General features: G+C 39.8%; 1 long non-coding RNA gene across 1 annotated transcript; it reads right to left on the bottom strand.

Annotated features, from left to right (window-relative positions):
* Positions 1-534: 534 nt before the first annotated feature.
* Positions 535-27,112, bottom strand: LOC142100055 (uncharacterized). Its single transcript, XR_012678677.1, has 3 exons — positions 27,033-27,112; positions 20,863-20,996; positions 535-1,191 (listed from the first exon to the last, which is right to left on the bottom strand). It is a non-coding gene; the product is annotated as an uncharacterized LOC142100055 (long non-coding RNA).
* Positions 27,113-27,999: the final 887 nt, after the last annotated feature.

Raw genomic sequence — 27,999 nt, 5'->3', positions numbered from 1 at the left:
CTGTCCCCTAGAATCCTATTTGATAGATGTGAACAATTTCTGTGTCTGCACAAAGACAGATTGAATACCTTTTTCATTGCATATATATTATAAGCATAAGAGGTAAGTAGGTTGGGATCAAGGTCAATGTTGTCTCGGACCTATTTACAGCCAACCATCTACAGAACATTTATTTTCCTATGATGCAATTGAGGTACGCACTTAGAAGGCCAAATATACAAAATGCTGTATGATGATTGCCAAACATATTAACATATATCGTAGGTGTTCTAAGCTGTAGAAATGCCTCTAATATTAAACATTAAAAGATAAAAGGTTCACTAAGTTGCTGTAAATAATTTTCTTTTCATTGATTTTTTTTCTTATTTGTAGTATTTTTTTCTTTACTTCCCTATCTAATATTGCTTTTAAAGCAGGATGCACTTAATGTATATTGAAGACACATATTAGAAGATATTTCTTTTTTCTTTTTTTTTTTAGAACTAATATTTAATTAACCTAATGGAAACAGGACATTTTCACAAACAGCTTTAAATGACGAATAGATGAATAATTTGGAAAATTTCATAATATATCAGACATTGGCCAGTTCAGGGCTCTTGAAATGTTTTGTCCATATGAGTATTTTTTTGGCTTTGCTTGCCTTAAAGGGGTAGGGGGCACAAGGGTGTTTTATTTTAAATTAACTGAATCTTTTCTGAATCAGGGCCGATGTATGAATTTCAACTTTGGACAGATCAATTCACATTTCTCTACATAAATCTTATAAACTATACTGAAAACCTACAACATATAAAATAACATTTAGACCGGAGTGCAAACAATCATATATGTCCAAATTTACATATATGTGTGCCCATCAAAATGGACGAAGTTAGGATGACATAGAATGGTTTTTGTGTAAAACTCTATAATTTGCTGGCATCAGATTTTGTTATTAGAATGGTGATATTATCTGCAAATGGTGGTCATTTTACATTGGAATCTTTGAGTAGAATTTTCCACAATAAAGACAGCTGTTTAGGTTGGGCGTCACAGGCAGGAAAAGTAACTGATTAAAGTCGCACTGCTCCTAAACCTGTAATAATTAGTAAAGATTAGAGTTTTGGATTTGGAGAAATCCAACAGATCTGAGATTGGGAGTCCAAGTAGATCCAAAACACGACTTGATTCTTTACGCCAAAATCGGATCTGAAAACAAGGCAAAACGTCAATTCCAGAAAAATATCGATCCGAAACTCTCGTTTGAGTGTGAGTAGCAGTGTAGCAGGATCCCCCCAAAAAACAATATATTTATTTCTTCTAAATTGTAACATTTTTTTCTCTTTTTGTACTTAAAGTAATTTTGTCAAGGGCAGGCAGTGACATTTTTATTAAGCAGGCAAAAAGCAGGGTGTTGTGTTTGAGTGTGAACAGCAGTACACCCCAAAAGCAAGGTGTTCTTTTCTTTGATGCTGAGCAGCACAACCCCCCAAAAAATATAAAATTAGTTTGTTAAGAAATAAGAACAGATTTTCTAAATTAGAAGTATAATTTTGAGCAGTGTCATAAGAATTGTAAGATAACATTCCCTCCCTTCCCTATCTCATTGGGCGTTCCCTTGGTGTGGTGGCAGAAAGCTATAAGTATCTCCAACTTGTTCAAGTAGCATTACTCTTTCTGGCAACCATTGATCACTCTACAGATGAGGATCTGTAGTAGTACTTTTAACGTTACAATCTCTACTAGTAAAAAAGGTCATGCAGGTGGAAAGTGGAAGAACTCAAACTCAAACTCAATCTCAAGGAATACTTCAACTCTTTATGTGAAGAGCACAAGCAAGAGCGAAGTTATGGATGAATATAGTGAGTTATCCAAAAAAAAAAGAAAATAGCTAATATTCCATAAACCACCCGCAGTGGCAAGACAAAGGTCAAACAATTTCTTCTCTCTCCCTGGGTTAACTCATTACTTCATTCGGCCTCCAGTATCACCTATACACCAATGGTATTTAATTCTACCTCTCTTCTCCTGGTCTTTCCCCTCCCCTCCTCTCTTGTGTATCCTTGTATCTCCTCATGGAGACATTCCCTCAAAATTAATATAGCCAAAACCGAACTCATTGTCTTCCCTCCTTCTAGATCTTCATCCCCCCTGACCTCTTTATCACTGTCAACAATACCATCATCTCATCTGTTCCTCAACTCCGCTGCCTGGATGACACTCTCGACTCCTCCTTCTCTTTTGGCCCTGTCGTGAACATAGAGAGCTTGCAGTTATTTCTAAGGGATAATTCATAACTGCAGTGTAAATAGGTTGTATCAAATGAATCCATTGATAAGTTGGTGTAACAGTTAAAGACGCAGAGTCTGATGTAATTGTGTTTGATGGCTTTTTACATCCCAGTGTGAGGAGATAAGCCTGTCACTTTTAGCAGCTTCCAGGATGTTCACTTTAGAAACTTGAATAGACCTTGTGGTGCTAATCACAGCTGGAGATCCTGGGTAGGCAGCATGTGAAAGCCTATACAGGTATATAGAAATGTGAACTTGAAAGGAAATTAATTAATTCTTCATATTTTGGGAAATCTGGATGCCACTCTGTACCGAGGGGCCAAAACCACACAAGGGTCTTGAAAGATAGATACCAACTACACAGGGAACAGCCATAGGCACATGTATTTCAGGATGAGATTGGATATTGTTGTAATTCCATTATGTTTGGTATTTAAACGTGCAGGAGAATATGACCGGTTTATTGAGGTGGGTGTTATTTCTCTGAGATATATCTGTGAGGAATTACCAACAGATCAAAACTTAGGAATAGTTTGACCAAACCTGAGGTAACACCCAGGGGACATTTCCGCCCCCCACATTAGCATTCACGCTGCCCCTGTGAATGCCGTCCCATTTGAGTTTGCTTAAAAACCTGTGTCTGGAGGGAAAAAGTGTCAGACTTTTGGGGATCAATCTAATTGAAGGACTGTCCATCTTTCCTGCCTGCCCCAGGGATACAGATTATTATTTGTAAGTAATGCTCTGTACTTTCATCCCATCTGTTTAATAAGAAACAATTGCATTATATTTGTATGAATTTCATTAGCTTTTTATCTTAAGCATTGTGGATGTATTTTCCATATTAAATTACACTTAATAAGTTCTAGTCTCTCTGTTCTTACGAATTCACGCGACAGTTTGGTCCAGACGCTACCTAATGGAAACTGCGCAAACCTTGTGGTTTATGTGAACTCTGATTAAAGTAAATTGTGTTAGATTAATGCTAGGGAGAACCGAAGGCTTCCTAAATAAGAGTGTCAGCTCTTGTCCGAAAAAACATTGGTGGTGGTAATTAGTATCGCAAAGCTAGTGTGTGGCATAGATAGGGAAGGATTTAATCATTTTAGACAGACCAGGTGGTTGTTGTTTGGTTAACCCTGTGTCACATATGCATCACGCAGACTCAAGTGAGTGCTGTTCGTGACAGGCCCCCACATTCAATCTATTGCCCAATCGTGTCGCTTCCCACTACGTAACATTGCTCACATCTGGCTTTTCCTATCTGAGGATGCCATCAAAACTATTATCCATGACCTTATCATTTCCTGTCTTGATTACTGTAACCTTCTCCTCACTGACCTCCACTGCTCCCATCTTGCTCCCCTCCGTTTTATACTTAATTCGTCTACTAAACTTATTTTTCTTTCACGTCACTCTTCTTCTGTCTTCCCTCAGTGCCATGCCTTACACTGGCTCCCTTTCCCCTACAGAATCCTCTTTAAACTCCTCACCTTCACTTATAGTAACGCTCTTACCTTTTCCTCACTCCTGTGCTGCCTCTCTGTGCCGCAATTGGCACTTTCAGGTAGCTGGTCACAGAACTCGGCTGCCGGTTCAGGCTTTTTGAATTTCTCTCTCTATAAAATCTCAGCACTGACACTTGCTCAGTTTCAATGTAACTTAGTTGCTGAGCGTCTGACTCCCCTTTGCTTCTCCTTGTAGTTGTTTTCTGCTGGATCTCCTGTGTACCATTTCTGCCTGCGTGTCTATATGCTACTGGATTCTCTGTGTACCGGACTTGGCTTGTCTGACTACGTGCTGCTGGATTCTCTGTTCACCGAAATTGTATTGTCTGACTACACGCTGCTGATTCCTCCTATGTACTGAACTTGGCTTGTCTGACCATCCGCTGCCTGATTTCCTGTGTACCCGATCCCAGCCTGTCTGACCATCCGTTGCCAGATTTTCCATGAACCAAATACTGGCTTGTCCAACTATTCTGCCTGATATCCATGTACAGTCCCTTTCCTGCCAGACCTCCAGTGCTGATTTATGTGTGTTCCTGCCTTCTCTCTAATACGTCCTCAGCTTCTTCAGAAATTGTCCGTCTTCCTTCCAAGGCCTTGTGTTACATCCAGAAGCAGTCCAAAGGGCCACGACCTGCGGGTTCCTGGCAGCAAAGTCCATCCTGCCTTGCGGCGGTTCATGGTGAATACCGGGCATCTGTTAGACTCCGCACCTCTGGTCTGCTAGTGCTAATCAGGATTGACACAGGTAACTTCTGAGTTGTAGCACCAAGGCCTCTCCCACACCACCTCTTCTTACATCTCCAACCTCCTTTCCTTGCACACTCTCACCTTCCCTGACCATCGCCTCTTCTCCCCTCTTATCACCACATCCCACTCTGTATTCAAGATTTCTCACGAGCAGCCCCCTCCCTGGAACGACCTCCCTTGTTCTATCAGACTCTCACCTAGTCTGTGCAGCTTCAAACCGGCAATGAAAACTCCCCTATTCTTAAAAGCCTATCAGCCATCCGCCTAACCATCTCTCTACGCCTGACTACTTCACCCTCTTTCATCTTCTGTCCCTCATTGCCCTCCTCTTACTCTGATCCCCTCCACTGACTCCACTTTAGCCTGCTGTCTGTTTGCCCTCCCTTTAGACTGTACGTTTTTGCAAGCAGGGTCCTCTTCCCTTGTGTCTCACCACCTATTATTTCAGTTTCAGCTACTCTGGTACTAGCTATGCTTAGGGCTTTAAGAGTCTTAGTGGTTCTCGTTTATTGTCTGTGCTGTTTTACCTTGTATGGTCTATTGTTTGTATCTGTACGGCACTGTGGACACTTTGTGACACCTTATAAATAAAGGACAATATTAATAATAAACTATCTCACTTTTGCTAAGTGGAGGTCCTGCTACTGGTATAAATACTAGAATGGCCATTGCAAAACAGTGTGCCCAATGCGTTCATGCATCTTCCTTAATTCCATAAGCACCACCTTCTCGCTCAGACTGTATGTCTGTCACTGTCAACTCCAAAACAGCCAAACCAGTGCCTGAAAATAACACTGAGGCCCCCCAAAAACTTGAGCACTTACAGAATCCTGAGGAAAGTCAAAAGAGGGTATCCATGAGTGCTATATGTGAGTCTGACGTTGCAGATTCTGACACCGTCATTATAAAGCAGCCTCCTTCCAAAATTCCTCATTTGAAAATGTGAGGATGAGTAATAGTACTAGTAATATTAATGATGATGATTTACACATAGAAATTAAGGATGCTACTTTGGAACATGCAAATGTACAAGAGGCTGCAAAGGATAATTGTCGATATGAAAATTAATGTGTTGTACTTGAACAAGATAATGAGGAGTATGATTATGATTGTGTTGAACTAAGGCAGCCACCAGTGTTACCACCAGCTCATGTCCACCATAAGTGCATTATCATGCCAGGGCATAAGACAAAAAAAGCACCTCTTCTGTTTGGAATTTTTTTTATCCAAACCCAGAGAACATTTGTCAAGGTATCTGTAGCCATTGTCTGGCCAAAATAAGTAAAAGTAATGACGCTGTCATCTAGGCACCCTGTTACGTCATTTGCATCAAGTTCATTCAAGTCGTGCTTCCAAATGTGGCAAATTGTGTATAATAGCAAGCAGTCCAGCATCATATACCAATGGATGAACAGTTGCAATCCTCACTGGCATCAACACCTTCATCATCAACCTCCTCATTATTAGTTCATAGTCCAGCATTCAATTTTCCAATTCCAATTGTAATGTAATCCCTAATTCACAAGAAACATCCTTGCACGCTACAGCTTCTGCTGCTGGGGGTAATACATTTATACAGAAGGGGAGCAAGAAGAATAAGCATATTTTTACACTATAATTTATGAAGCAAATGTTTACAAGTGGAAACAAGTTTGAAAGTCAGCATCCTGTTAGTCCGGTTAGGCATTAGTGATCTGCACAGCAAATCACTAATGCCATGACAGCTATGTTAGCATTGGATGTGCTTCCAATTTACACCATCAATACATCAGGCTTTAGATGATTATTTGAGGTCATGTGTCCACGCAAGCAAATGCCATCTCAATTTCATTTCTCCAAAGCATAAATCCCTCAGCTGTACCAGGAAGTTAAGCAAAAAGTAATTCAGTCCCTAGAAAATTCCATTGTACCGACTGTCCACTTAACTACGGATATATGGACAAGCAGTACTGGTCAAAGACTACATGACCGTGACAGCCCACTGGGTAGGTGTATTGCCATCAGCAGCAGCAGCAACTGATGGCAATACAACCATCATCCTCCTCATCCTTTTAGCATAGTAGAGCTAGCACTCAATGCCCGGTCATTCGCAGGCAAGCCACAATTTGTATCGCTGGTTTTACAAAGAAATATACTGGTGTCAGTCTGTTGGAAAAACTGTGGAATGTCATAGCAAAATGGCTCACCACATTAAGACCATAGTTGCCAACTCCCGGAAACAGCGGGCGAGACTGGAGGGCAGGAGGGGGCGGGACGAGGCCAATTGCGTCATTTTGCCCCCCCCCCAAAACATAATTTGCGTCGCGGGGGGCGGGGCCAAAATGACGCGATTGGCCTCGTCCCGCCCCTTCCCGTCCTCCAAAATGGCGTGATTCACAGAGAATCGCGTCAAATGACGCGATTCTCAGTGAAATCCGGGATGCGGGAGAAATGCCATCTCCCCCGGGAGCCCGGGAGACTGACCCGAATTTCGGGAGTCTCCCGGACTTTCCGGGAGAGTTGGCAAGTACGGTTAAGACCTTCCTTAGGATTCTTCAGGATTCCACATTGTGTGTGATTTACAACTGGGTGAGTTTCAACATGTAACATGCTTTTTGCACAATAAACATGGTGGTGCAGAATTTCTTAAAAAATAAGAGCACAGTGCAGGAGATGCTGTTCATGGTCTGTAAAATTTCTGATATTTTCAACATTCAGCGACCACATGTAGAACATTGCAGCGGCTGCAAAAAAAGTAATCTGCCATGCCACCAACTGAAGCAACAATGTGGAATTCCACATTTTATATGTTTCAGAGCAACAAGTGACCAAGACCTAGACATGTTACCTTACTCCAGCACATTTGAGAATCCTTATTGTTTTATGGAAGCTTCTGAAACCATTTGAAATTGTAGCAAATGAAGTGAGTTCAAACACTGCCAGCCTGAGTCAAGTCGTACCCCTAATCAAACTACTGGAAAAGCTGAAGGAGGACATGAAACTTAGCGATTCCATCGGTCTTGTAGATCAAGTTCTTTATTTACTTCACCAGGACACAAGGGTTTGCAGCATCATGAAATTGGATCACTACAATTTGTAAATCCTGCTTGATCCTAGGTTTAAGAAGTCATATGTAATGTCTTTCCGTCCAACTGACACAAATCTTCACACATGCAAACAGCTCCTTCTGACCAAGCTGTCGGATTAAGTTGCACATGACACTTCCTCTGCTTCATCTTCTCTTAAAAATGGTAGTGCCATTAAAAAATATCCCTTTTCTAAATGTCACACTGATAATCAACAACACAACAGCCCACCAATGTGAAAGGTTATGACATCTGGTCCGGCTTAAAAGAAATGCCCAATTATATTGACACCTCTACTGTGTCTCAAATGGATAAAACTTGTCTTAATTTAATGGTGGAGGATTACTTTAATGATAAAGTAGAACCTAGCATCTCACATAGTTGCTTTGAATTCTGGAAGGCAAAAAAGGCAATTTGGAGCTTCTTATGCAGCCTAACTGTGGTATACTTAAGCTACTCATCCCCCATTATGTGCTCAAAAAGAGTGTTTAGCAGAGCCGGAAACATTTTGAGTGATTGTCGAGGGGAGACTACTTCCCAAAACCTGGTGTTCATCAAAATGAACTACAAATTGTATGAGGAATATCTTTATTGCTGCCAATTACAAACAGAATCTGTAGATTCCAGTGGGGATATATTAATATTATGTGATGATGATCATGACATCAGTGATGAGGATGATGATGAGGGTGATGACCCTGTCAGCAACATAGAGGAAGATAACCACTGCTAGCCAAATGCTCATTAGTAATTTGTTAAAATCCCTATCTATTCTCTCCAGTTCATCAACCAACAACCAAAATGTTCTCTCTTGAGGGGGCCTAAACAAATCAAGCACTTCAGCCAAAAAAGTGACAGTCCCTGTGGCTGAAGTGCTTGGTTTGTTAAACTATGTACATGTCCTTTTTAACATATTCCCAAGGAAAACTCCATCTTGCACTATTTTACATTATGGCCTTGGTCTATCATCATCTGTTAAATGTCTACTGATGCCACTTTCTGACTAATTACCTCTTAATACCGGTATCAATCAGTTGTAAAAACTCAGGAATGCCACCAAGGATTGTATCTTTTATTATACTGCCATGTATTTTTGCTTCTACTCTGTCACTAATTTAAGCCAGCCAGCTCGCTGCAGACTTTGGCCAAAAATGGTGCAAATTTGGACAGTTGTGAAGAGATCATTACAAAATAGACTGGAAATAACTGGAGATGAGTGTTAATGATATAAATAGTAATATATGAGCAAAAACAGCATCATGTTACCCATTTTGCACAATTTTTAATTAAATCCAGATCCAAAACCAAAACCAAATCCTTTCAGGATTGGGAAAACACAGAAACAAATCCAAAACACAGGGGTCAGCGCACATCTCTAATAAATATATTTATTTTTTAAAAATTAAAGATTTACCTTCAGCTGTCTATCTGCTAGGTTGATGGGAGTGCAAACATTTTGTTAAATTATTCCCTTTTGTTTTTTTTCATTTTTATTTACTTTTAGACTAACATTTACACATTTATTTTCTATATATTATTGATAATACAGTGGGACACTACGCAAAGTGCTGGAGTTAATTGCAAAATGTTATTCATTTTGTAAACTCCCCTACAGAATTCCAAGACTTTTCTTGCTGCTAGCAATCTCTATCTTGCAGTCAATGGTAAACTAGTCATATCAGAGATATTAGGTAAGAGTTTGCCTAAGTACTTTCAGAGAAACAAAGCCCAGTGACAAACCAAGCCTCCGACAGACACTTCAAAGTTAGCCAGAGGTCTGTTGGCACGGGAGGTGTAGTACTACCAAGGAGACAATAATGATAAGGCATTTAGGCTAATTTATTGCTGATTTGTTGTGAAACTTTACACAACCCCTATGGACTAGATTCATGAAAGCTTGTGTATGATCTGGATCTGTGTTAGATGAGGTTTCTGCCATTGGATGGAGAGGACACTTGTTCAACAACAATAACATGAATATCAATCTATGAAGGTTCATTTTTAAAATTACAGATGATATAGTGCCCTACAAAAAATAGACTACTGGTATTAATATTTTAGTGGCTGCTACAGTTATAATTATTAGTGTGTTTATTTGTAAATTAAATGTGTCTGTTCTTAAATAAATTTGATCTTGTTTCTCATTATTTGGGTAACCCTTCAGATGAAGCGTGACTGTTCCAGGTAAATAGCATGATTGAGAGTCCGTGCCCTGATCTCACCATTTACCACTTACAATGCCACACTTCAGTAGTATTTCTATTGAGTCAGTGGCGTTAGTATTTCACAATTTAGTATATCTCACTAAACCTGGGAGGTGCCCCATCTGTTTGCACTGAACAAACTAGCTTCATCTGAACTATTTATTGTAAAATGACTGCAATGCCAAGAACCATCAGGTCACTCTGGTATTGATTTATTTGTTCATTTGCATCCACTTTAATGGTACATGGTCTGCCACCAAGGTAAACTCTCTCCCAGAGAGGTTATACCGGAGGACTTTGACAGGCCTTTTGATTGCTAGGCATTCTTGTTCCACAGCCACATACTTTTTCGCCGTAGGTAGAAAATTGTGGCTTAGATATAGGATGGGTTTCTCCACCCCATCCACCTTTTGTAAAAGTGCTGTGCCCAGACCTACTCTAAAAGCACCAGTCTGCCGACACATCTCTGTACATAGACCCATTCTTAGATCCTCCCAGACAGCTTCTGCCAACTCCAGTCCAGATTAGCTTGTCTGGAAAGGCTTTCTAAAAAAGTTTTGTGAGTGGAGCAGCTTGAGTGACAAAGTTCTTTATGAAACGGCGGAAGTGTCCTACCAAGCCAAGAAAGTCTTCAGTTGGGTCTTTCTCTCTGGTTTGGACTTCCCCCGTCCAACTACATATCCCATGTATTTTGCCTCTGGAATGGCTAATGCCCACTTCTCAGGATTGACAGTAAGACCATGGGTCCTCAACGACTTTAACACTGCCTCTAATTTTGGAAGTTGTGATTCACAATCCCGTATGTCAATCAGATATGCAGAAGCATATGACTTATGTGGCTTTAAGAGTTTATCCATAGCCCTTTGGAACATGGCCAGTGCTCCAAGTGGCACAAAAGGCAACACCTTATATTAGAATAAGCCATCAAGCTTAGAGAATGCACTTTGGGGATTGGCTGTCTGCCAATACCACTTTGTGACGTCTAAAGTGGTCAGATATTCACTTTCGGCTAAGTTGTCTACCAGCTCGTCTTTTCGTGGCATAATATAAGTGTCACTCTAGGAGACCTTATTTTAACCTATAAGATCATTGCAAAACTGAATTGTCACATTGGGTTCTGTGACTATTCCACTCACTATTGGATTCTTCCACAGCGTCTAGTTGAATCATGTTTTCAACTTCTCTCAACTGCGGTCCATCTAGCCACAGGTATACAGTAGGGCCGTTGCTTAACTACCATCCCAGGGGGGTGATTATGTCATGTTCTATAGGAGTGGAATGCCCAGGAATAGGAGAAAAGACATCCCTGTTTCGATCCATCATTTCTACCACCTGATGCCTTAGAGGCAGTGTCAATGAGGACTCAATGGGTATCTCACAGTCCTATGTTTTTAATGGCTAGCATCAAAGACACAGGATTCTCCTTATTGCAAGGTTTTAGGTTTTAGACATGATAAATTTGTTCTTCTCGGTTTCTACCCAGCTAGCCTGGATTTGATGCTGTACAGGCGAGTCATGCATGGATGAAAATCCAGCAAATATGATCACAATCAGTATAAGATTAAATAATTAATGCAAAAAAAGCATTTCACCGTTTAAACAAGAAATCAAATTCTGCATAAAATATTCAATTTCAGTATAATCGACTGCATATATAAGTATTTTTGACAAACAAAAACACTCCAATTGTACCATAGTAAGCAATTAGGAATTATACATGAGTAAGCAAAACATAGAGTCTTGAGAATAGTAAAACACATTGGTGATAGACCCTGGATGGAATGATTTACAGGGTTCTTGAAATTATAAAGGGAACAATAGAATTACACTGTACACGATTTCACTTAAAGAGGCTCAGCTATCCATCAGAAGACTAATGTGCAACAACTCCAATTAACATTAATTGGATATCCTGGGGATTATTGTCTCCCTTCATAGATTCCATTCTAGTTTAATAAATAGATCCCATTAATGTTCTCTGCATATTTTGTTAATAAGAGAAACTCCCCAATATTTTGTTAATAAGAGCAACTCAATTATTGATTATAACTGTAGGCATTTTTTAAGATGTGTAGGGAAAAATATATTTTATTAGCTTTAATAAGCTGCAAGGGCAAGGTGAGGAAACAAAGGAAGGAGGGCTAATTGAAGGGGTAATCCACGTGCACCAGCAATCTGCGCATACATACCATTAAGTATTAGCCTTCCTTGTATTTTGAAGCGGCAATTATAATACAGCAGTACTGAGCTTGGTGCATTATCAGAACCATTTTTATTGTATTTTATTGTGATGTTTAATTAAAACATTGCCTGTACATAATGAATGCCCCCTGCAGTTCATAGCTTATAACAGCTCAGAAAAATAAACACTACCAGCCAATAATAGAGACTGATCATGTCTAGTTTTCTGTCTTCCAATGAATTTAGTAAAGGAGAGAAAACAGAGCTGCTGCCAGCCAATATAATAAAACCTGATAGCAGCTCTGAGACCTGACTCATACTTAGTGTTTCTTTAGTCTATTAAGCAGTGGTGTTTGACTTTATGACATGGAATGTGCCATTGTCTGTTTACTTTGCCTGCGGACAACTGTCCATTAATGCCACAATAACACTTTAGTAGCCAAAACGTATATGATGGGGGTAAATGTATGCAGAGCTGGATTAAGGTTCTGGGGGGCCCGGGGCACTTAAGACAGGGGGGCCCCATATTGTCGAATATGATATTCATTTTAAACAAATAAACAGGCAATGCTATGTGCACTACTGTTAGATGCACACAACTCTGCCTTCACAAGAATAACAGTGTGAAGTAGGACATACCTCCCAACTGTCCTTGTAGTCAGACCAAATCCTAACTAAGTGAGACAGTCACCCAAATTCTGGACAGTCCCACCATATTGAGAACAGTTGGAAGATGGCCCTGCTCTCTCCTACCTGCTGTTGTCACTTTCACCACCTGTGGCTGCTGGTGTCTTAAGCTCAGTAGCTGCTTGTGTAGATTCTGGAATGTCGGGGCCTATTTTGAAACAAAAACAGGTACATAAAGTTTAGGAGTCCCCAAAGAGTCCGGTTAATAAATCAGTAGCACAACCTTTAATAATTAGGCCTCCCTCCCTGCAACCAGCCCCAAATTTGGAATTAAATTAAATTAATACTATTCACTTTTAATAATAGAACTATTTTGCCCAAGCAGCCCCGACATTAAATTAATAGCGTACACATTTAATAAAATTATTTTCCTCTGCACCAAACAGCCTGGTGTAAATGAATAGCATTTACATGTAATAAATAAACCTATTTTTCAAAACCATTGCCAACATTTTATAATTCATATTCACATTTAATAAATAGCACTCCTTCTCCCCAAACTCAAGCACACATTAAATACCTCACAATCACTCCACAAATAATTAACAAAATAACCTTACTATATGTAAGTATATATTGGTTATCCCTAACAGCCTAGTCCAGCTAAGCACTAGCAGGCCTGATTTGTTGCAAGGCAACAGAGCTAGCATGGAGGCATATTACATTTTGTACATTATACGTTTCCATATAAAGTAAGTGTATGTCCTCTTTAGGAGAGCTAACAGAATGAGTGGCCATAATTTTGTCATTTTTCCCATAATGCCCACTTTTAGAAATGCTACTTCCCTGGGGCATGGAGAGAGGGTCCACAATAAATAGACAATCTAGGTCTGAGCACATCGTACTTCTCTGTTCTCCATTTATATCCCCAACATCCCACTCCTCAATCCTCTTCTTCATCTTAATCCTCTATCTTCCCTCTCACTCCTCATTCCCCACCTACTTAGCATCTTCAATCCCCTTCTCATCAGCGTTGGTTTCCCTTCCTGGGTTGTCACTCTGCAACCCCCTCTATTTGTATAATCACCCCCTCTCCTTGTCCATAATCACCCCCTCTCCTTGTCCATAAATCACCCCCTCTCCTTGTCCATAAATCACCCCCTCTCCTTGTCCATAAATCACCCCCTCTCCTTGTCCATAAATCACCCCCTCTCCTTGTCCATAAATCACCCCCTCTCCTTGTCCATAAATCACCCCCTCTCCTTGTCCATAAATCATCCCCTCTCCTTGTCCATAAATCACCCCCTCTCCTTGTCCATAAATCACCCCCTCTCCTTGTTCATAAATCACCCCCTCTCCTTGTTCATAAATCACCCTCTCCTTGTCCATATATCACCCCCTCCTTGTCCATAAATCACCCCCTCCTTGTCCATAAATCACCCCCTCTCCTTGTCCATAAATCACCCCCTCTCCTTGTCCATAAATCACCCCCCCTTGTCCATAAATCACCCCCTCTCCTTGTCCATAAATCACCCCACCTCCTTGTCCATAAATCACCCCCTCTCCTTGTCCATAAATCACACTCTCCTTGTCCACAATTATCCCCTTCATTTTCATAATCACCTCCTCCTCTGGCTGAAACACACACAGACACAGTCACACACACACACAGAAAGTCTCACACAAACACACACACACACCACACACACAGTCACACACACAGAAAGTCACACACACACACAAAGTCACACACACAGCAGATCTTAACTTACCTTATCCCCCACAGACAGGCAGGGCAGCTCTTCTCTGCTCCTCCTCACACTGTCATCTACACGCAGCTAAGGAAGCCCAGAACACTCAAAAAAAAAAAGCAAAAGCTTACCTGTGCTTATAGTGCCGACAGAGCACTTAAAAACGGAACCCTGTGCTGCCCCCTGTAGACTGACATTTGGGGGCAGCAAAAAGAGCCACAGCTGGTCCGGGGGGCCCCCTGAGAGAGGGGGGCCCGGGGCACATGCCCCCTGTGCCCCCCCCTTAATCCGGCCCTGAATGTATGAACATGCGGGTTCTTCAACACCCGCGTGTTCGGCGATTAAATTTCAAGCGGCGCTGCATTGTAAAGGGAAACTTCCCTTTACAATGCAGCGCCGCTTGAAATTTAATCGCCGAACACGCGGGTGTTGAAGAACCCGCATGTTCATACATTTACCCCATGGTGTTGTTCTAGCCCCATTACACTGCTTCTTATGAGTCCATTGTAGCTCTTCATTTTAATTTCCAAAATGTCATCCTTCCATAATGGAGATACTTAACACAGGCATAACTACCATATTAGCATAGGGTGTAGCTGCTAAAGTCCCATGTGTATATGTTTTTTGTTCACCCTTGGGCAGCATATGTCTAGTTACATCACTGGACCATAGTCTAAGATCATAATGAATAAATCCCAACTCTACCTAAAGTTCAACATGTCCAAAACAGAACTTTTGCTCATCCCTCCTCCCAGAGTCACCACCTTCCATCAAATCTCCCTCAAAAAAATAACACTACACATTTCTTCCAAACCCTTTGTCATGGTGTCACATTTGACTCTGCCCTCTACTTTTTTCGTCACATCCAGTCTCTCTACCAGTACTTTACCAAAACAACATGCTACCAACACTCTTTATCATTCTCTCATCATGTCACAACTTAACTACTGCAACCTCCTACTATCTGGCTTTCCCCTCACCCATCTATCCACACATCAATTTATCTTAAATGCCGCTGCAAGACTGATTTTCCTCTCTCACTGCTCCACATGTGCTGCACTACTGTCACAACCCTCATTCTGCGCACTTGTGACTTGGAAGTTTACTGTAATGGGAGACACAGTATTCCAGCGCTCAATCTTGCACTGACCTATCCCTTGAGTTGAGGTGTAGAGGGCGCTTAAATTCCAAACACTGCTCACCGACTATACAGACTTTCTCGCTCCATACACATGTGCATGTGCAGTGTCCAGTTGTGGCCACTGCTCATTGGAACTTTTAACCCTAGACCAGCAACAACAAGCGCCCTCTTCACCAACTTCAAGGAGGCTGAAGGGATTCTTGGAAGACCAGGAGTCCTGGGTACTACACATCAGAGGGAGCAGATACCTCAGCTCGTCCCGCTACAGCCTAAAAGGAGGCGCCCATTCAGGAGCTTCCTCCCATTAATCACTGGTCATCACAGAGCTAAGCTATTCACTCATAGAGTGATCATTTTCATATAGAACTGCTACCCACTACTACATTGGAATATTTTGGATTGGTAATCACAACCAGAACTTTCCTACATAACTCTGTTAATATCAAGTGGAAGTAATATCGCTCACTGCATATCCTATCTGGACCTTTATTTGCAACCATGACTGTCTCTCGTAAGAGGTCAATTTTTGAACTTTACCTTTTGAACGTTATACTTTGTTGGAGACAGAGCATAGGCAAAAAGCAGCAGAGGCTTGCACCTAAGACCTTTTCATTAGATGAACTATAATTCATCAGAAAGGATCAGGGGAAATACATTCTGGTCTGTTTTTCTCCTTGCAATTTGTAGCTTTCATTCCCAGTACTATCATATTGACTATGTTATGTACAATTTGACACCTATGTATAATTGTGTATTCATGGGACACTTTTGCATACATTAATACATATATTGATTTGGTCAGCTCCACTACACTTTTAGTGTACTATAACACCATACTGTTGTCCGTTGTAATGATTCTACAGTGTCTATTTATGATACAAGTTTCATTTTTTACATGTATTTTAAGGGATACCATTAGCACACCAATACCCTTTAATCTGAACTATGACACATCCAAAACCTTCCTTCATCCTAATTCCCTATCTATTTTTGGTGGGGAGGGGATACCCCATTAAGAGAATTCCATTATAGTAGTACTTTAGAGATCAGGACATACTTTTAAAATTTACACCATTCAAATCCTCTCAAAAGTGTATATAGCGTATACCCTACTTTCTCCTACACTTTTAGCTAACCTACAGTGCTGTTACCTACACCAGCACCCACGTTCCCCTAGACCCTGGTCTGTACCCCAAGCAGCTTGTCCTGTTGTACCCTGCTGCTCCGTGGTCCTACTGGTCCCCTGTTTTCTAAGTGCCCACAATTTCCTCACAACGTGCCTTGAGCACTAATTACCTTAACTAATCCCCAACCCTCCTTCCCAACTCACCACCCCCTCAAACCCTGCCAAACACACCTGAGTTACCTCCATTACACTTTCACCATTCAACAATGCCAGTGAAACTGGCCCTCCTCAATGTAAAGGGGTTTAACACACCCCACAATCGCTCATATTTATTTCCACCATCCATACACTCCAAGCTGATATTGCTTTCATTCAGGTGACGTACTTTCGCCACCTGGCCACCCATTGCTTATTTCACACAACCTCCCAGGAGCCTTTTACTCCTCAAGCCAAACAAAACACAATGGGGCCGCAATTTTTCTGAGCAGATATCTACCAATTGAGCTTTTCTCCTGCGTCACCGACTCTGATGGTTGGTACATTTTTCTCATCGGGCGCTTAGGCCAGATGGAAATTGCTCTGACTGTGTATGCTCCCAACACAGGCCAGCGAATATTCTTTAATGCGCTTTTTTCCAAGCTCCACAAAATCCGACGCAGGGTGCTTCTGACAGGCAGAGACTTCAATTCTATCCTTGACCACCAACTCAATAGATCCCACTCCACAGCAAACTCTTCCTCCCACTCACACAGTAGGTGCCTGGTCAGACACCTGAAAGAGGCAAGACTTTTCAACTGCTGGCGTGCGCTTAACCTGACAACTATACCTTCTTCTCCTGTCCTCACAAGGTCTACTCGAGAATAGATATGATCCTGGGATGTAATGCTTTATCATGTCACCTCTTAAATTTGGAGATCATCACAAACCCCTGGTCGGACCACTCCATTGTCACCTCCTTTTTAGTCTCTTGAACGAAAGGAGAATGTACAGCACTTTCAAAGTAGATTGTCCATGGGCGCATACTTACATTACCCCCTTAACAGCAGTGATAACAGCATCGCAGATGTAAGTGATGTCATGAAGTCGCACCGGATTCTTCAGTCATCGGCATTGGTTGCAGTCACTTTCCACAGCAGTCGTCATCGATCCTCATCGGAAAGGAGCCCTTCGGAGTCATCATGTTGGGGTAAGTGTTGCTGTGGTAGTCAGCATCGATATGCTGACTACCACCGTAATTTCTGAACTTTCTGTACAATTCGCTCAATTTTGAGCGTATTGTATGCAAAATCACTCTGTGCATGCCCAGAACCGGGACATACGTCAGTTAACACAGCCCTGTCCGCTCCTTCTTCAAATGCAAAGCACACTTACTTCAGCCTACGGTTTTGGGTAGTGAACAGGGCAGGGAAAGGGGGTTTTGCCGTAGTTAATGTACAGTAAGGCCGTGCCAAACTCAAGCGCACGCAGCCATGTTTGAATTAAGGTCCGCGCATAGCAAAGTTACTTATTGTATTATTATCTCTTGCACCAGCAAGAGGTCTAGTGTAAGTTATGATCACTAGTGATGACAGTCTTGTATGCATGCATTAAAATGTGTTTGCAATGAGGAGTATCTGTAAAAAAAAATGTATTTTATGTTCAGTAGACATTAACAACATCCTAATAATGTATAGTAATGTATTTCATGAGGGAAAAAAAAATTAAAAAAATGTTTTTTTCCCCACTGTTTGATCATTAATGCCTTAATTATTAACTGGGGGCATTAATTATATTTTTTCTGTGCATTCTTTTGCAAATTTATAATCCATATAGTCTTTGGATGTATCGTGCAGTATCTTGTGTAGTAGAGCGCAGCAGACCTACACCCGAGTTTAAAAACGCGCATGTCTTGAGATACGTGCCTTGATGAATTCGGCATGCGCAGAGCCGAAATAAGTGCGATTCACACCAAATGCAGGTTGCGCTCAGTATGCAGGCCTTAATGAATCAGGGCCCCTGTGTGCAAGCAAAGCAGATGTTAATTTAACTATGCTGACATATCCTATGGCCATTTTTCCCACCCTAGCACTGTGCTGTAGTCAATATCCTACCATGGAGAGATTTTTTAAACGTAGATAGACTGCATGATTTCTCTGTCAGCTTGTAAGACAAGACTTTAATGGCACAACAGATGATGTAACAGCTAACATAGTGTGGTCTTTTCAATTCCTTTTGTTTCCTATAGGGAATGTATACATCAAAGAAATATTGTTCATAAATCATGCTAATCTAGGTATCGGTATGTTTTTATAATCAGTGAACATATATAATGTTATTAATGCTGTAAAAAAATTTTGCTATCTCTGTGTAAATTTGCAACCAAATGCTTTATTGCTGATCTATAATATACGGGCAAAGAGATATTTTCATTTTTAAGAATTCCCTATGAAATTGGTTGTGTAGTGGGAGTCATCAAAGTTGTAAAACCCCATTAGCATCTACACAGCCCTCTCCTAGTGACCTCACAGTGAAAGTGAGCTGGGAGCTGAAAGACCATGTTTAAAAGGCCACTGTATGGTATCAAAAATTGTTCATATCCCAAGGTTCAATGTCCTATTAAGGATTGATTCATATTTATGCTTACTAAAGAACATAAAGCAAGGAATAACATTCTTTTTTCCCTGTTTCTTCTTTTCTTCATTTTACTTTAGGAAACTCATTTGCATTTTAAATACCATATGTCGTTATAGCATTCTTTTTTGTTACCTAAACCATTGTGACTATTTTGTCATATTGTCATATTCCATTTTATACCGTCCTGCCTTTGTGTTCATATTTTCTTGTGCTAGATAGCTTGGTCTATTTCTAAACACTTCATAAATGAAATACAGATGGGTTGCTTGGCTTACAAGCTCTGATCAAATGAAATTTGATTGTACAGTAGTAGGATATAAGTTAGGGAGTATCTAAGAGCTCCCGCAAAGTGGTAGCTTTGAAAACAACCTTTGGTGGTGGTAGTTTTTGGACAAGGATAATGAGAGTGAGATAGCATTTTGGGGATATTAATCATTTGTAGACAAACCAGGTGGCTATGTTGTCATTGACCTTTTGTCACAAGTTCACAACCACACGTCATGCAGGCTCAGTTGAGTACTGAATGTTTCAAGTTTCTTAGATGCTTTTGAGAATGGTTGACACATGATTTCTAGATGTTCAGATGTTGGTTAGTGATGTTAAATTCACTTGTTCAGCTACATTCAAAATGAAAAGAGGGGTGCAGATTCCCCAAAACCTATAAATAGGGGATGTTTACCAAATTACAGTAAATGTTATAATTTTTGATTAACCAATGGGTATTGCACTCGACTTGCAGATAGCATAAATACAAAAATAAAACAATAGTTAAGAGATACCACAAAAAGTAAATAAAAAAAAAAAAAGGTTTTGCATTAATATTGCTGAGAGCCACTCCAGGAACAGATAACATGTAGCATTCTCCATTGGTGATTAAACAGAGAAACAGATACTTTTTGCCAGTACACAAGAAGGTCAAAAGGCCTAGCAATACACCTGCCATGTGTTGCAACCTATACCCTACAGTTGACATCTGTGTGTGAATTGAAATGGCAGAGCAAAAATACGTTCTTAGCAAATCATTGTCTGTATGTGAAACTGTATGTGAAAGGTAGAATTGTTTCATCCCTATCATCTTTCTTTTATAATGATTTCACTGTAGGTAGTAAGACTTCCAGGTTAAGGTTGTAGCTTTTGTTCCCTTTTCTGTGCTGACGTTTGTTAGCAATATTTAGCAAAATAGAGAACATTTGTACTTTACTAAAGCACCAAATATATTGCAATGAGAAGTCTTTATAAGGATATCAATTACAGTAATCACTCTTTCAGAACTCTATTATTGCTTCACTGCAAACCTTTCAGTTGTCACAGAAGTAGTTAATAGTTATTACATACTTCACCATCAAGCAGTGTAGTTACCTTAATTTCCATGTAGCAAGCAGCTAAAGAAGTTTGCAAATGTTACTTTATAGGACTGAAAAATACCACATATGACAGAGCTAATACTCTTTTAAGCTTCCAGGTCGGAGCATTCAGGAATAATAATGATGAGTTATATCAAAAGTTTTTATTTCTGTAGCCAAGGAAATACAGTTTCACTTACAGGTAATTCTAATGTCAATTTATATAGAGCTCAGATTCACTGTATTTGACATCTGATAAGAAGACTGGAAAAATACTCACTGATACACAAATGCTTTTTTCTGTGCTAATATAACTCTTACTTTTTTAAAATATATTCTTAAATCCGTCATAACCAGTAAAAGCTCAGTGGTTTGAGTGATGGGTCGCTTATGTTAACGGCCAAGCCAATTACCCTGCAAATGTAAAGAAAAGCAAAATGCTACTTATTTATTCATATAACAAAGTTCAACATCATACTTCCCCAGAAGACTGCTTTTTACTTATTAATGTGGATAATGGCAGAATTTAGAAACTTTAAAGTTCATTGTTGAACCTTGACAAGCTTTATAATTATACATTAGCATGTGTACGTAAGTCCATAGGCTCTATTGTTAAGACTAACTAGAGTACTTATGTGAGTCGTTGTAACACATATAAAAAGAAGAATACAAACACGACTGAACTATACATTAGTAGAGTACATACATATAATTAGGATGAATTAAAATTGACTTTGAAGTTTAAAAGCATTAATACAAGCATCTGTACGATAGCAGAAATTACAATATTTTTTGGATCTCTGACAGCAGTATGCAATATATTGTATGCTAACGGTTAATAGCCTACTGATATGTATGTCAAGAAATACAGGACCAAAATAGAAAACGTGACCTGCTCATTAATTGTCGGAAAAATTCAAATGTGTCTGAAAACAGGTTGTCTGTGTAATGTGACTGGCAAAGTTGCCTCTGTGCTTTGTATCTGCAATGTGATCACTATGCTGTGTAGCTTGAGCCTGGCAATGCCGTACCTGTGCAATATGATTGGCAATAGGTTGTGTTGTGCAATGGTGGCTGGTAATAGTATGTTCAGGGGCGGGCTGGGCCGGCGGGCCGGGGGGCATCGGTCCCCCGGGCCGCTCAGTCTACCGTCTGTTCGGGCCGGCCACCCCCCCTGGATGAAATATTGGCTGAATATTACTGGCGGGAGACATTAACATGATGAGACAGAGCATCACTTGTCATGCGATGCGGCCGTGTCAGGCCCCCCCCCCCCCCCCCCCCCCCCGGGCTGAAACTTGCCAGCCCGCGCCTGAGTATGTTTCTGCAATATGACTGGAAGTGTGGCTGGAAACGTATTTAATAAAATGGAAACAAGACTTAATCAAATGTAGTTAGGAAAGGTGTCTCTTCAATGGGGTTTTTAGCCTGGCAAATGAATGCGTGGACGTTGTACCATAGCACAGGGATGAACTGTGTATATTGCAGCACTTATCATGCCTGGTATATAGGCATATGGGCATCAGAGGAGAGTATTCTGTGCCCAGTACTGGTGTGAAAACTATTAGTGGAGCTGAAGAATGGAAATTGTGGCTACCTGGGAATGGGGAGTCCCGAGTCTTTTTTGTCGCCATGGAATAAAATGCATAGGAGGCCAGGGGATCTCAACCAAATTTGCTTCAAGACTTAAAGGCAGCAACACCTGCATGGACCTATGTCTTCTTTCTTTAAGAACCACAGTTTGTTGATTGTGTTGAATCCCCTTCAGAGTGTTATTGTGGAACTGTTAACTCTGGCAGCATTCTTTGCAGCTCAAACCCTATAAAGAAGGTGTGAGTCCAGATGTGTTGCTAAATTAGAGGAAAATATATATTTGAGAATGAGCAGGGAAGAAAGAACATTGTTGTTAATTGAGGGTGAAAGGTGAAAGTAATGGTATAAAAGGGGCCTGACAAAGGGAATTCATGAGCTAAAAAGTGTTTAAGATCCCTTTTTCTCCAACTCACTATCTCCAAAATCTTCTTCTCTCTCTGACATCCTATGGCTCCTTCCCCCATTATTACCCCTTACTACTTTCCTACTCGCTAGTCTGCACTGACAACTTTCCTGCCTTGCTCAATTGTTTCCTATCCGTAGTCCTTACTACTAGTTGATTTCAATGTTCTTATTCACAACCCTACTCTACTATTCTCCATCTCTAGTTTCTCCAATTTCACCTTGCTAATATCCAACCTCAACCTGCTTTCCTTACTTCACATCATGCTCGGCCCTGCATCAAGATCCACAGTGCGATCCACTTCTCATCTTCACTAACACTACACCACTCGCCTATAACTACCCTATCCTGCCATTATCTGGATGCCTCTTCTAGAACAACACACTCACTTCAGCCCTAGGCAATGTAGCTCCAGTCAACAGTCAACACATACAGTCTCCAAACTTCAACCATGGTTAAACAAACATTCCTGCTACCCTCTCGTGCTGCTGAGCACCACAATGACAATGCTGACTTCCTCCACTATAGGTTTATCCTTTCACTTTACAACACTGCCCTTTCACTTGGCAAGCAAACCTACTTCACGTCTCTAATATTCACCCAGTACCAGCACTAGACACCTCTTTGCCATCTTCAGCTATCTTCTCTGCCAGCTTCCACCACCTCTCCCTTTCTCCTACAAATGACCACTTTGCCACCTACTTCAAAGGCCAAACTGACACCATTTTGCAATATATCTTCTCATGACAGACCCTGCACTCCACCTACCTTCTCCTACACTCCCCACACCACTCTCAGTTTATTCTCTCCAGTAGGAGTTCTGGAAACGGCCACATATCATTTCTCTATTTGCTTTGAATAATCAGTACAAAATTTCCGTAATTTATAGAATTTTGACCAATTAAAAAAAAAAAATAGTTACATTTAGAAAGTCCAACAGGTTTGACCATGTTCAAGTTGGCTTTACCCTGTTTGAGCTAATTCTCATATATCAGAACAGGATCGAACGTTTTCAAGTTTTAATTTATAGATCAAAACTTTTTTAAAATGGCAAATGTCACCCCTCAAATGTAAAGATCGAACGCAAAGTTCAAACACATGAGTGTTCACCAAACTCAAAAAAGTTTAAATATTTTTTACTTATTTAAAAAACATATTTAAAATGTTTAAAAATAAAATATTTAAAAGCACAAATTGTGAACGTAAATGGAAAACCTTGAACCCTAGCAGAGAATGGTGAACTTGACAATTTTCTAAGTCCCCTGATTTTAAATGCAACCAAGGGGTAAATGTATCAGGCTGAAAGTTTTCCAGTGGGTTTGAAAAGTGGAGATGTTGCCTATAGCAACCAATCAGATGCTAGCTATCATTTTGTAGAATGTACTAAATAAATGATAGCTAGAATTTAATTGGCTTTTCAAACTTGTCGGAAAACTCTAAGCTTGATACATTTACCCCCAAATGTTTATTCATTCTCTCATCACCTCCCACTTTGACTACTGCAACCTTTTCCAGCCTGGCATTCCAATCACTTATCTATTCATCATCATTTTAAATGTGCAACAAGACGATCTTGCTCTCTCGCCACCTACATCCACTCAACAACTCCATCCACTTTTATTTCCATATTCTACAGATTCCAATTCAATTTACTCACCCTCACCATGAAGCCCTCAAAAACACCACCCCTTCATACATCTGAAACTGCATCTCGAAATACTCTCCCTCTGCCTCTTATCTTATTTCAGTAATCTACAAAACAAAATTTTTAGTTCTGGATATACTTTAAGGGGTATATTTATTAAATTGTGGGTTTGAAAAAGTGGAGATGTTGCCTATAGCAACCAATCAGATTCTAGCTGTCATTTTGCAGAGTGCAAATAAATAAGTAAATAAATGATAACTAGAATCTCCACTTTTTCAAAATCACAGTTTAGTAAATATAGCTCTAGATCTATAATATTATGAAAACTTTTAAAACTTTAATGATGTCTTTCCATTTCCTATCAACTTGGATGCTACATTTAAATTGTGTGGTTACCAATTATGATAGAAATATAAGCATGTGTGGTGACCCCAATAAATAAATGATGTCATAAAACAGAGTCAGCGTAGACCCTCAGTTATGGTAAGCTGAAATCCACACAACAAAAAACCTGACAGAGCTACATCCAGTCCACGAGCTGTCAGATAAACTCAGACAGGATTATCTCATTTACACAAAATGTACACTTTTAAAGAATACTGTCTCATATCACATCCAATTATGTGCATCATTTATACTGCAGCACCTTCCAAACAGGAATATAACAGACTGTCAGAGTTTTTAAAAAGAATATAGTTAACTTTTCATTGGAACATAAAGAAGGACGTGTCACTCTGTATTACTATCTGCTGCACAATGTAGCTGCCTTGTTCCACCCAGGATTCTATGGATGTCTGATCACATTGATGGAAGGATGAACAATCAATCTCTTACTAAGACAGTGAGTGGTATTGGCTGTAACACATTATTCTGTCAAGAATTTGGCATTTCAATCGATGGGAAATGATGTGTGATCATTTTAATTTATTACACTTCATTTTCCATCAATCAACAAAGGAAGGCTTTGACATTATAAGTAGTTACAGCCGCTGCCAATCACTCTTGGTCAGGTAGTGTATCCCCTTACGTTGCCTCTTTATACATCCTCAGGTATTTTTTCCAAATGACAGTATGCACTAAATCATAAGACAGTGAGGGAAATTGATAAAAAGTAATTCAAACTTCATACAGTGAAGATGTTGAAATATAAGTACTTTTGAACATACTCTCATTCAAAAACATTGCTTAAGATTACATATCAGTTATTTTTTAACTCAACAAAATAGTTTCAACAGAATATAATACAGTAATAGAAGGAAATGAAGTCCAAAATCATATACTTTTGCACACAGACCACAAATAATACAATATATGTATTCAATAATAATTGAACTGCATTATTTTCTTATGTGTTTTACATTTAAGGAAAAAATGTATAATTATTGCAACCCTTTACAGTTTCTAATAGTACATAGCCAGGGTCGATGCTGGGCTCTACAGAGATTCCCTGCACTTCACTGAGTATGCGCCAATCCCACATACCCGCTACATGTAGAGTGGGGGCTCAGAATAAGGGGGATGTCACCCATGTTTCAGGATCTGCCTCCACCTGTACTGCAACATCGTCTTAGGATGCTGCTTCGTCTCGGCAGCTTCTGTCTTCTGGACTATTTTGGACTTGGTATTACTTGTATTAGCCTTGCTGGACAGCGATACAATAATGGGTGTCAGCAGGCAACAGTGAAGCATGGTGGAGGTTCCTTGTGAGTTTGGGACTGCATTTCAGCAAATGGAGTTTGGGATTTGGTCAAGATTAATGGTGTCCTCAATACTGAGAAATACAGGCAGGTACTTATCCTTCATGCAATACCATCAGGGAGGCATCTGATTGGCTCCAAATTTATTCTGCAGCAGGACGGCGACCCCAAACATACAGCCAATGTCATTTAGAGCTATCTTCAGCATAAAGAGCAAGGAGTCCTAAAAGTGAAGATATGGCCACTACAGAGCCCTAATCTCAACATCATCGAGTCTGTCTGGGATTACATGAAGGGACAGAAGGATCTGAGCAAGCTACATCCACAGATTTCTCCAAGATGTTTGGAACAACCTCCCTGCCGAGTTCCTTTAAAAACTATGCAAGTGTACCTAGAGAATTGATGCTATTTTGAAGGCAAAGGGTGGTCACACCAAACATTGATTTGATTTAGATTTCTCTTCTGTTCATTCACTTTGCATTTTGATAATTTTATTAACGCTTCTACTTTTGAAAGCATTCTTACTTTGCAACATTGTTTCCACACCTGCCTTAAACTTTTGCACATGCCCCTGGGTGGCACTAGATAAATCCTTGGGTGGAGCTAGACGTCCCTTAGGACAGAACAGGGCAACACCCCCTTTGTACCTAGAAGAATGTGATCATTTAGTTCTCAATTACGGATTTTAAAATATTCATTCAACATTCATTTGTTGCTCTCTGTTTTCATTATTATGAAAATTTACTGACAAAATACTATTTTATTTGCATATTATTTAGAGAATATGAAAACGTAGCACAAACAAATTAACTGCGATCTAACAGACTCAGCAGCATGAAATAAAGCATTCACAAAATGACACCACTTGTGAAGTTTATGTTGTGTGTAATTGTGTGTGTCAGTAAGATATCATATTACTACATACTACAGATTTTATTGATCACTATAGTTTTTTTTTACTGAAAGAAACATGCTCATTTATTTTTTACTGACTAGCAGTAGATATACTGAAGAAAGTGGAAACCTACTGTATAGTTAAAGGAGATCTATAGACAAAATAGATACATCAGTTAAAATCCTTTACCTACTGCTGGGGTGTTTTTCTTTCTTACTTTGGCCTTGTTAAACAGCTTTTCCAGTTCTCATGCGTTACCTGTAATTTACTTTAAATATGTTTCTTTGTTCAGACAGGTACTTCATGCAGGTGTTGAGAAATTAGATGAGCTCAAATGATATGAATGATTTGAAGCTAAGAATGATTTGAAGCTATATCAACACCAGTGAAATGAAAGATTGCTGCTGGCTTAAAAAATGGGGGTAGAGCTAACTACAATTCCCAAAATTGCTCAATGAAATATTCACCTAGGGCCTGATTCATTAAGGATCTTAACTTGAGAAACTTTTTATTTCAGTCTCCTGGACAAAACCATGTTACAATGCAAGGGGTGCAAATTAGTATTCTGTTTTGCACACAAGTTAAATACTGACTGTTTTTTCATGTAGCACACAAATACTTAATAGCTTATTTGTAAACTGAAATTTAAAGTTGATATTTGTTTGCTACATGAAAAAACAGGCAGTATTTCACTTATGTGCAAAACAGAATACTAATTTGCACCCCTTGCATTGTAACATGGTTTTGTCCAGGAGACTGAAATGAGAAAGTTTCTCAAGTTAAGATCCTTAATGAATCAGGCCCCTAATTTGGCTGTGAACCTGCACCTACCCCAAGTACACAATGCAGCAGAAAGAATTGACCATTGCTGTCTCAGCTCTATTCATAAACAATACATTCTGTTAGATGTGAATTAACAATTTTATTGTGTAATGTCTGTGATACAGCCAGTTCTGTTGCAAAACTCAATAAGATGAAAGTTGTCTGTTATTTCTCTACTTTAATGCTTAGGTGGAATTCTCTTAAATCCAGTTTACTATATTTATAGTATATCATTGTTTCAGCTTCAAAAATGGAATGTATGATCACTTTCTCAAGCTTCCAAGTCAGATGCAATAAAAATATTCTAGCTCAGAAGTTTCTACAACATGAACTGCAGGGACAACATTTTGTAAAGTAAGCAG

The sequence above is a fragment of the Mixophyes fleayi genome, chromosome 8, assembly GCF_038048845.1.
Source record: "Mixophyes fleayi isolate aMixFle1 chromosome 8, aMixFle1.hap1, whole genome shotgun sequence".
In the NCBI taxonomy this organism is placed as follows: Eukaryota; Metazoa; Chordata; class Amphibia; order Anura; family Limnodynastidae; genus Mixophyes; species Mixophyes fleayi.
This window is presented reverse-complemented; position numbering and strand designations above follow the sequence as displayed.